The sequence below is a fragment of the Eulemur rufifrons genome, chromosome 3 (genome assembly GCF_041146395.1).
Source record: "Eulemur rufifrons isolate Redbay chromosome 3, OSU_ERuf_1, whole genome shotgun sequence".
Lineage (NCBI taxonomy): Eukaryota > Metazoa > Chordata > Mammalia > Primates > Lemuridae > Eulemur > Eulemur rufifrons.
This window is the reverse complement of record NC_090985.1, coordinates 94,853,529-94,863,151: the sequence shown is the minus strand read 5'-3', so window position 1 is coordinate 94,863,151 and position 9,623 is coordinate 94,853,529. Positions and strand designations below refer to the sequence as shown.

Genomic DNA, 9,623 nt, shown 5'->3' with positions numbered 1-9,623 from the left:
TTCCCTGGCTACCATGGGACACTATTGATACTATTGGTCAAAAATAGACAGTTGGAAATTGGGAGCTCAGTAATGTTGGGAAATACCAGTGAATCCTGATGGCACTTCTGTGTTTTGACTACATAGAGTAAGGTGAATTGGGAGGTTCACTATACACTTGACTGTGAGTTGGGGATTTTAAAAAAAATACCTGTAATCTGTCCCTGGCTTGTGCTCTTTCAAATGATCATTAATTGGAGTGTTGTGATTTTTAAGAATCAGATGTTTTTCTTCCCAACAAATTTTGTTCTTGTTTAGTGACCATGAGAGAAGAGAAACCACTGTGTTGATTGTTAGTATGACTAGTCATGAGTGCACTTCACAGTTTCTGTTGGCTTTGTTCCAACCTGCAACATGAACCAGGCATGTAACCATAAACCATTTTATAATGTTTTGGCCAAAGTGTCCACCATCTTTAAGGGGATACACTGTTTAGTATCTTAGTTCTTTAATTTTGTTAGTGAATCTGTATTTACCACTATTACGGGGGGGAAGAGTCATTTAAATATATATTTTGTGGGTAGTTAAAATTTCTTTTAGATAGTACTAGCGGTGATTTGTGGTCTACCTGTATTGTTTGGTTTTAAATGAATTTTCTGTAGAAGTGATGAGAGTGCCACACATATCGTGGAGCTAGGTGTGTGTGTGTGTGTGTGTGTGTGTGTGTGTGTTTTAAGGGCCAGCATTACGTATAAGCATATCAGCGGGCTACATTTTTTCCAGTTAGAAGTGGCTTCGCTCTCACCTTTGTGGGACATGTTTTAACTCATGGTCTGATTTGGTTATTTGAATTTTCCTTAGAGGTATTTTTCTTTTCAGAATTCTCTAGCACAGGACTGAACTGTTTTGATTGTTAATCCCCTGTCGCTATCACCACAAGCCTTTTCCAGAGTAATTTCAGTGTGGAGCATTCTGCTGTTCAGGTGCTGCGAGTGAGCGATACAGACCGCCTCAGGGGGCCTTTCACGAAGCACACCAACACATAGCAGACACCTTCATACGCTTTGTGTCTGAAATACTTAGGCGCCTTCATTTTACTTTGGAGTTTTCATTTTACTAGATAGTATTAATTATTCACATATACCTTGTATTAGTCAGGGTTCTGCAGAGAAACAAAAGTAACAAGATGTACATATAAAAAAAGATTTTATTATAAGGAATTGGCTCACATGATAACAGAGACTGAAAAGTCCCATGATCTGCTGTCTCCAGCTGGAGACCTAGGAGGACGAATGGTGTAAGTTCCAGTCTGTTTAAGTGAGCTGACTCCAGGATGTTCAGGCCGGGTACTCCTTCTCCAAGTCCTGCTTCTCTGTGAAGTCTTTCTCAGTAGTGCAGCAATATCACACTTTTTCCTTCCTAATACTTCCTTCACTGATCCAGTGATTGCTGCGTTTTACGATGTGTTCTTGGTTTTGCGAGCGTCTCTTCTGCAAACATACCTGGGAGATAGTGTGGATTTGATTCCAGACTACCACAATAAAACAAATACGGCAATAAAGTGAGTCACATGAATTTATTTTGGTTTCCCAGTGCATATAAAAGTTATGTTTACACTATGCTGTAGTCTATTAAGTGTGCAAAGCAATATGTCTAAAAAAATATATACCCTACATAAAAATTCTTTATTGCTAAAAATGTTAATGATCACCTGAGCCTTCAGTGGGTGGTAATCATTTTGCTGGTGGAGGGTCTTGCCTCAGTGTTGATGGCCGCAGCCTGATCAGGATGGTGTTTGCTGAAGGTCGGTGTGGCTGTGGAAGTTTCTTAAAATAAGATAACAGTGAAATCTGCCACATGCATTGACTCTTCCTTTCACAAACGATTTCGCTGTAGCATGTGATACTGTTTGATAGCATGTTACTGTAGAACTTCGTTCAAAACCGGAGTTAATTCTCTCAAACATTGCTGCTGCTTCATCAACTAAGTTTATATAATAGTCCAAATTCTTTGTTGTCATCTCAACTGTGTTCACAGCATCTTCACCAGAAGTAGTTTCTGTCTCAAGAAACCAGTTTCTTTGTTCATCGGTAATAAGCAACTCTGTATCCCTTAAAGTTTTATCGTGAGATTGCAGCAATTCAGTTTATCTTCAGGCTCAGCTTCTAAGTCTAGTTCTGTTACCATTTCTACCACATCTGAAGTGACCTGCTCTACTGAAGTCTTGAACCTCTCAAAGTCGTCCATGAGGATTGGGATCAGTTTCCTCCATACTTCTGTTAATGTGGATATTTTGACTTCCATGAATCACACATGTTCTTAATGGCATCTAGAATGGTGAATCCTGTCCAGAAGGTTTTCAGTTTACTATGCTCAGATCCATCAGAGCAATCACTCTCTATGGCAGCTATAGCCTTACAAAATGTATTTCTTAAATAATAAGACTTCAAAGTAAAAATTTCTCCTTGCTCCATAGACTGCAGAATGGATGTTGTGTTAGCAGGAATGCAAACGTTAATCTCCTTGTACATTTCCATCAGAGCTCTTGGGTGACTAGGTGCATTGTCAGTGAACAGTAGTATTTTGAAAGGAATTTTATTTTCTGAGCAGTAGGTCTCAACAGTGGCTTAAAATATTGGTAAACTATGCTGTGAACAGATACGCAGTCATCCAGGCTTTGTTGTTCCATTTATGAGCACAGGCAGAGTGGATTTAGCATCATTCTTAAGGACTCTAGGATTTTCAGAATTGTAAATGAGCATTGGCTTCAACTGAAAGTTACTAGCTACCTTAGTCTGTAGCAAGAGAGTCGGCCTGTCCTTTGAAGCTTTGAAGACTGTTGACTTCACCTCTCTAGTTATGAAAGTCGTAGATGGCATCTTCTTCCAGTATAAGGCTGTTTGTCTACGTTGAAAATCTGTTGTTTAGTGTAGCCACCTTCATGAATGATCTGGATAACTTGCTGCAGCCTCTCCATCAGCTCTTGCTGCTTTACCTTGCACTTGCATGTTGTAGAGATGGCTTCATTCCTTACACCTTATGAACCAACTTCCACTAGCTTCCAACTTCTATTCCGCATCTTCCTCACCTTTCTCAGCCTTAATAGAATTGAAGAGAGTTAGGGCCTTGATCTGGATGAGGCTCTGGTTTAAGGGAATATTGCGGCTGGTTTCATCTTCTATCTGGACCACCAAAGTTTTCTCCCTAGCAGCAATAAGGCCCTGCCCTGCCCTTCCCTTCCCTTCTCGTCCCTTCCCTCTTCCCTCCCCTCCCCTCTCTTCCCCTTCCCTTTCTTTTCTTTTTTAAAATTTGAGACAGCCTCATTCTCTTGCACGAGATAGAGTACAGTGGTGAGTACAGTGGCATCAGCATAGCCTACTACAACCTCAACTCCTGGGCTAAAGTGATCCTCCTTCCTCAGCCTCCTGAGTAGCTGGGACTACAGGCGTGCACCACTACACCTGGATAATTTTTCAATTTTTTGTAGAGACGGTGGGGTCTCACTATAGCCCAGGCTTGCCTTGAACTCCTGGCCTCAAGTGATCTTCCCACCTCAGCCTCCCAAAGTGCTGGGATTACAGGCATGAAATGCCACACTCGGCTTCATTTTCTTATCATTCCTATGTTTACTGGACTATCACTTGTAATTTTCTTTAAGAACTTTTCCTTTGCATTTACTGCTTGACTAACTGGCACAAGAGGCCTAGCTTTTGTCCTTATCTGGGCTTTAGACAGGCCTTCCTCACTAAGCTTAATCATTTCTAGCTTTTGATTTTAAAGTGAGAAATGTGCAGCTCTTTCACTTGAACACTTAGAGGCCATTGTAGGGTTGTTAATTGGCCTAATTTCCGTATTGTTGTGGCAGGGAACTGGAAGGCATAAGGGGAGAGAGAGAGAATGGAGCAGTCAGGACACACAGAACATTGATTAAGTTTGTTATCTTTATGAGTGTGGTGAGAGGTGCCCCGGAACAATTACAAAACATAGTGCCATGATAACATCAAAGATCACTGATCACAGATCGCCATAACAGATATGACAATAATGAAAAAGTTTGTGATATTATAAAAATTGCCAGAATGTGACACGGAGACCAGAAGTGAGCACATGCTGTGGCAAAGGCGCTAATGGACTTGCTTGAAGCTGGGTGGCCACAGACCTTCAGTTTGTAAAATAACACAATTTTTTTTGTTTGGCTGCAAAAGCCGTTATTTCCATTTGGTCCAAGGCTTGGGAGAGAACTCCAAGGTGGTTAAAAAGCTGCCTAGTGGCTTGGAGGGAGAGGTTCAGGCAGAAACCCTGATATTTTGAGGGGGCTCCTCAGAGGTCGCTGGGCTTGGTTGGCTCCTGGTGATGTGCTGAGGCTGAGCCTTTGGAAGAGCTACTCGCCCGGCCCAGCCTGGGGGCCTGCCAGCTGCGGAGGGTGGTCAGGTGGTCGCCCATCTTCTTGATGAGTTTCACTTCCTCACCTAGGAAGCAACTCTCCAGGAAATCACAGAGCTGGGGGCTGTGCGGGCAGAACCCAGGGCTTGGAGATCCACAAGGGCCGGGTTCAGGCTCTTCTCCAGGGTCATGGCGGCTTCCCTTGCGTCCAGGGTTGTACCCACTCATCTTGAGATGGCTTCTGCACATCCTGGAAGGGGTCGCCACACTGGTTTTGCATCTTCAAGACATGCTTGGCACCTTTGCGCCTCTCCTCAGCCAATTCTTGGAATATGTGGCCCACGCCTGTCAGAGCCACATCCTCGAGGTCGAAATAGCAGCTGAGAGAGAGGTGGGTGCAGGAGGCCGCAGATGCAGATTGACCAGGCTGTTGACAGCTGCCTCCACCTCGGTGGAATAATTCTGATGAGTCTGGGAACTCATGGTTGTTCAGCAGTAAGAAGCTGACCACAAAAACCGGGGTTAGCAGTCTCCAGAAGCAGGAGGTGGCAGAGAAGATGGTCCCGGAGACTGCAAGTGGAGAGATCCGAGAGCACTCGCAGGCTGGAAGAAAGGGAGTCCCGGGGTCTGTTCGTCCAGACACTGTTGAAGCAAGAGACAGATCCACGGGAACACCGAATGCGCTGCCAAAGCACAGTATTTTTGAAGCAAAATAAAGGAAAGTGCAATAAAAATGCCTGTGTATTTCTCCATGGCAAGTATTGCCTGCGAAGGAAAATGGTGATGTCATCGACACCCTCGCTTCCCTGCTTTGTGTGGTCTCTGTAAAGAGCACGTGGGGAGGACCTGTGTGGCCATGGGCATCTCTGCTTCTGCAAGGACTCAGTCTCCACTTAATGGTTTCTCCCCAACACGAGTTACATTGGTGTTGAAAGTGATAGCAGTTAATTTGTGTAATTGCATCTGATTTACAGTTTTCTTTCTTATTTGATCTTCAGATTTCAACCAGGTAGGGAAGGAAGTGTTTTGAAACTAGGAAATATACATTTTTTGGTTTTAAAAGAAGATAGTTATTTGATTTCATGGTAGATATTATTTATTGCTGAACATGGTTGAACGTCAGGAAGAAACTGAGTGCTCTGTCATTTTCTCAAAAACAATTATTCACAACTGATTTTTCCTTCATTAGCACCTGTAATCAGTCATAATAATGACGATAATGATATTACTATTGAGGCAAATCCTTCTGTAGTGCTTGCTATGTTCTCAGCATTGTTTTGTGTTTCATGATGGCTCCTTCAGCTTGTTCAAACAGTTGATGCGTTTCTGCTCATAGGGCATTTTAGCTTTGCTTTCTGAGACATTCGGCTTCAAGTGGTAAAGAACTGAGCAGTTGCATGTAACTAAAGCTTACTAATTTCTCTAAGAGTTCACTCTTAGAATGACTTGTCTTCCTTGTTCAGAATGCTCTGGGCTTTCCTGCAGCCCCTCATCTGTTGCTCTTTGGTGCAGGAGTTGGTTTGAGACTAGAATCAACCACAGGCAGCAGCTTGGTGCAAGGCCCAGGGGATGTGGGCAGTTGTGGGCGGCCACGTGACCAGGTGGTGTGGCCACAGCAGAGTCCAATAGGCTGACTGTGGGTCTTTATTAACCCCGCGGGAAGAGTTTTGTCTAGAAACCTGACGTTCTAAGGTGAAACCGACTGAGTCCAAGTGTATGTAGAACTGCGCCAAGGACATTTCATCACAAGAACATGAACTCTGTGCTTAATTGAACTTCTTTTTTTTCCCCCCAGAGTAGTGCTAGGATTTTGGTCAGCTGATACAGTGATTAGTTGCAAGGAACTTTTGTCTGTGCTCATAGATTTTTTTAATAGATTAGTTGAAGCTCTGTGGTTTAATGAAGTAACAGTTTACAAGTCATGGAAAGCTTGCATTTGTTTAATTATTTTAATTGACACTTAGTAAGTGTACATAATTATGGGATACAACATATTTTAATAGGTGTATACAATGTGTGATGATCAAAATAATTAGCATATCCATTATCTCTAACATTTACCTTTTTGTGTTGGAGACATTAAAAATTCTCCTTTCTAGCTATTTGAAAGTATACATAAAAGTATTGTTAACTGTAGTCACCCTATAATGCTGTAAAACACTAGAACTTATTTATCCTTCCTGGCTGTAGTTTTCTAGGGAAAGGGATGAATTCTTCCTCTGCATCTGAGCTAACACTGGTGTGTGCCCTGTGAGCAGGACAGGCCTCCTCACTGAAGGTGGAAGACAGACCAGTCCCGCAGACCGCGTTCCTCCCAGCTCATGTTTAGCAGCTCACGAGAACCCGGGTCCTCTTTGACAGCCCCTCATCTTGGGTTTTCCCCTCTGTCTGATGCTGCAGTCTCTCCCCTGCCTGGCTCCACTCTGTATTTCTGGGGTACCTCTACCAAGTTCAGGCCTTGCTCATCTTTTCCTTACTCTCTGCTCTCCTTACCTCTGTCTGAACAAAAAGAACAGAAGACACAATCACGTCTCTGTGATGCTCAAGTAACCTGAATGCCAGGGCATAAAGTATATCTCTGCCTGACCACCAGACTGTGAGACTTGATGAAAGGGCATAAATCATATCTGAGCCAGCAGAGTCCTGTGAATATTTGTTTCAATCTTAAACCTCTCTGCTGCCCTGAGACTAGCTTGTATCTGGAGATTGAAGTGAATAATCTGAAGGAGTTTGCAGCTGGGATGGAGGTAGCGCTGCTGATAGTATCCTGAGAGATTGTAGAGAATACAAGAGGTGCTGGAATCAAGGTAAATGCTTGGATTTTTCAGACGGCACCAAGAGATACTAGACCGGCGCAGCACGGTGTGGGCACCTTGGCTGCCCAGCGCTGCATATGTGGCTGGCCTGAATTGAGATGTCCTCTTGTCAGTGGAAAAACACACTAGATTTTGAAGATAGAGTTTGAAAACAGGGTAGAATAACTCAATAGTTTTTATATTGATTGCATGTTGAAATGATAACATTTTAGATTTATTGGGTTGAAGTAAATATATTATCAAAATTAACTTCACCTGTTCTTTTTTTTTTAATATGGCTGCACAGAAACTTAAGGTAACATATATGGCTCACATGTGTGGCTCGCATTGTATTTCCCTGGGACGGTGCCGTTCTAGACACTACGATTCATTGATTTTGCTCCATCTCCTTGGCAGCATTCTAAAATGTTAAGCAGATGGTTGTATGCTTGTAGAAAAGAAAGTAGTAATAAGTATTATAAAAGCAAGAATAATTTCACTAACAGCAAATCATGTTCTCGTTGTTTTTTCTTTCCATAAGGTTACTTGGCTAGAAGATCAGAACACGTCTGTAGATTTATTTGTGGATTTCTGCAATGCATTTGGAACGGGTCCTCTGATCAGCTTGAGGACAATTTAGGCAGAATAGAGTTGCGGTTTATCGGGTGGCTGTGTCTGTACCTGGTAAGACTCAGTTCTTAATGGTCGTGTCAGGAACAGCCTGGGGGATGCTCTCTGGTTTCCCATGGACTTTGTTTCATTTCAGGGGAGTGAGTGAACATAAAAGAACATTTGTGAAGAGGTCAAGTTTGGTCAGGTTTTTAGTGCTCTAAAGGAAGGGGATGCCCTCTGAGCCATGCTCTGCTGAGTGGTCTGGAGTTCGTTCGCTGACACATTTATTGACCACATATGTGCCCAGGCACAATGCTAGGTGATGGGAATAAAGATGAATAAGATACTGTCCCTAACCTCACAATTCTATCTAGGGGAAAGCAACCACTTAAATAAAATCCCGGTCCTTGTGGTAGCAAACCAACAGGGGCGCCTGTGCGTAGGGTGCTGGGCCCTGCTGGAGATACCATCCCCAGGTCTGCTGGTCTGATGAGATTCCACTGGATTCTGATTTCTAACTCCTGCCGCAAAGAATGGCTTAGTATTAATTGTTCTAAAACCGAAATCATTATCTTTAATAGTTCATATCCAACAAATTAGTATATTGCAAATTAATTTATATGAGATTTTCTATAGCTGTGGTAGAAAGCTTAGCAATATCTGCTTTGAAAAATTTCCAGGACAAAATTGTCTTGACAGTGTACTTTTGGGGGCTTACTGGACGCATGTGCTGGAGTGGCCTTCAAACTGTTGTTGCTCAAAGAACATTCTGGCTTTGCCTGGAAGGTACGTCTTTGGCTGCATCCTTACAGAAGGGAAAAATTCTACCTCTGGTCAGGCATTTTAAACTCTAGCTGAAAGGTAGGAACCTACTGAGCTCTTCACAGTTTAAGAGGTTGTTTGTTCTGGAAGATTCTTTCAAGGGTTTAGGTAGCTGGTCTGTGGCTTTGCTTCTGTCAGCTTTGATCTTTCGCGTATGTAATAAGTGGCTCTAAGCAATGTTTAGGTGCAGGGAATTACATTAGACCCTCTCAGAATCACCTCATGGCTGAGTATCCCTCACGTCTGTCGTGGGCTTCGCTTTGTCGGAAGGATATTCAGAGACGGCCACACGACATCTCTTACTGTTTTTTGGTACAGAGGGTGTGAGGACCCTCATGTGTTATTGCCCAGTGTACTCTACGCTTCACACACCTTTAAAAGTCTGTCAGAAATGTGCAAGGCAAGTAATTTGACTAAAAAGATAAACAGTAAACTTTAGGCAAAGTTGAGACACAACTATCGCAATAACTTAGCAGGAAATTCTGACTGGTTTATTCTCTCTCTTGACTTTTGTGCTCTATGCTTAAATTTCCTCTACGTCCTGAAATTTTTATTTTCTGTTCTTCTTGGATTGTACTTCATTTATTTTTTAAAAAAGTATCTCATTTTTGTGAAGGAAGGTAGGGTTTCAAGGAAAACTAAAGGCTTACTTACGTCATTTTTGGTCTGTAGTTGGTTCTGTGTAAACACTGCGCTGGAAGGGTAGAAGTTATATATTTGACCTTGTTCAAACTTTTACATCAATTGTTTAAATCAGGGGTGGGCTACATTTTTATTTTTTATTTTACTTATGTATTTTTTTTTTGGTAGGTGAGAAAAAATATATAGAAGTTGCATTTTTTTCCCATTCAAAATTTAAAGTTTTATGGAGTCCTAGGGAAAAAAATAAGTTCTCACCACTGAGTGATCCCTTTTGAGTAGAAAACCTCAAAGGGGCACTTGGCGCTGGATGGGGCCACAGGCATGGCACACTCTGTGCATGTTTGGGTGGTCGCAGAGTGTGGTGGCAGACAGACCTTTCTGTCCCGTGCC

General features: G+C 42.5%; 1 pseudogene; it reads right to left on the bottom strand.

The window, feature by feature from the left end:
• Positions 1-4,243: 4,243 nt before the first annotated feature.
• LOC138381407 (ferritin light chain pseudogene) lies at positions 4,244-4,989 on the bottom strand (annotated as a pseudogene).
• Between the last annotated feature and the right edge of the window lie 4,634 nt (positions 4,990-9,623).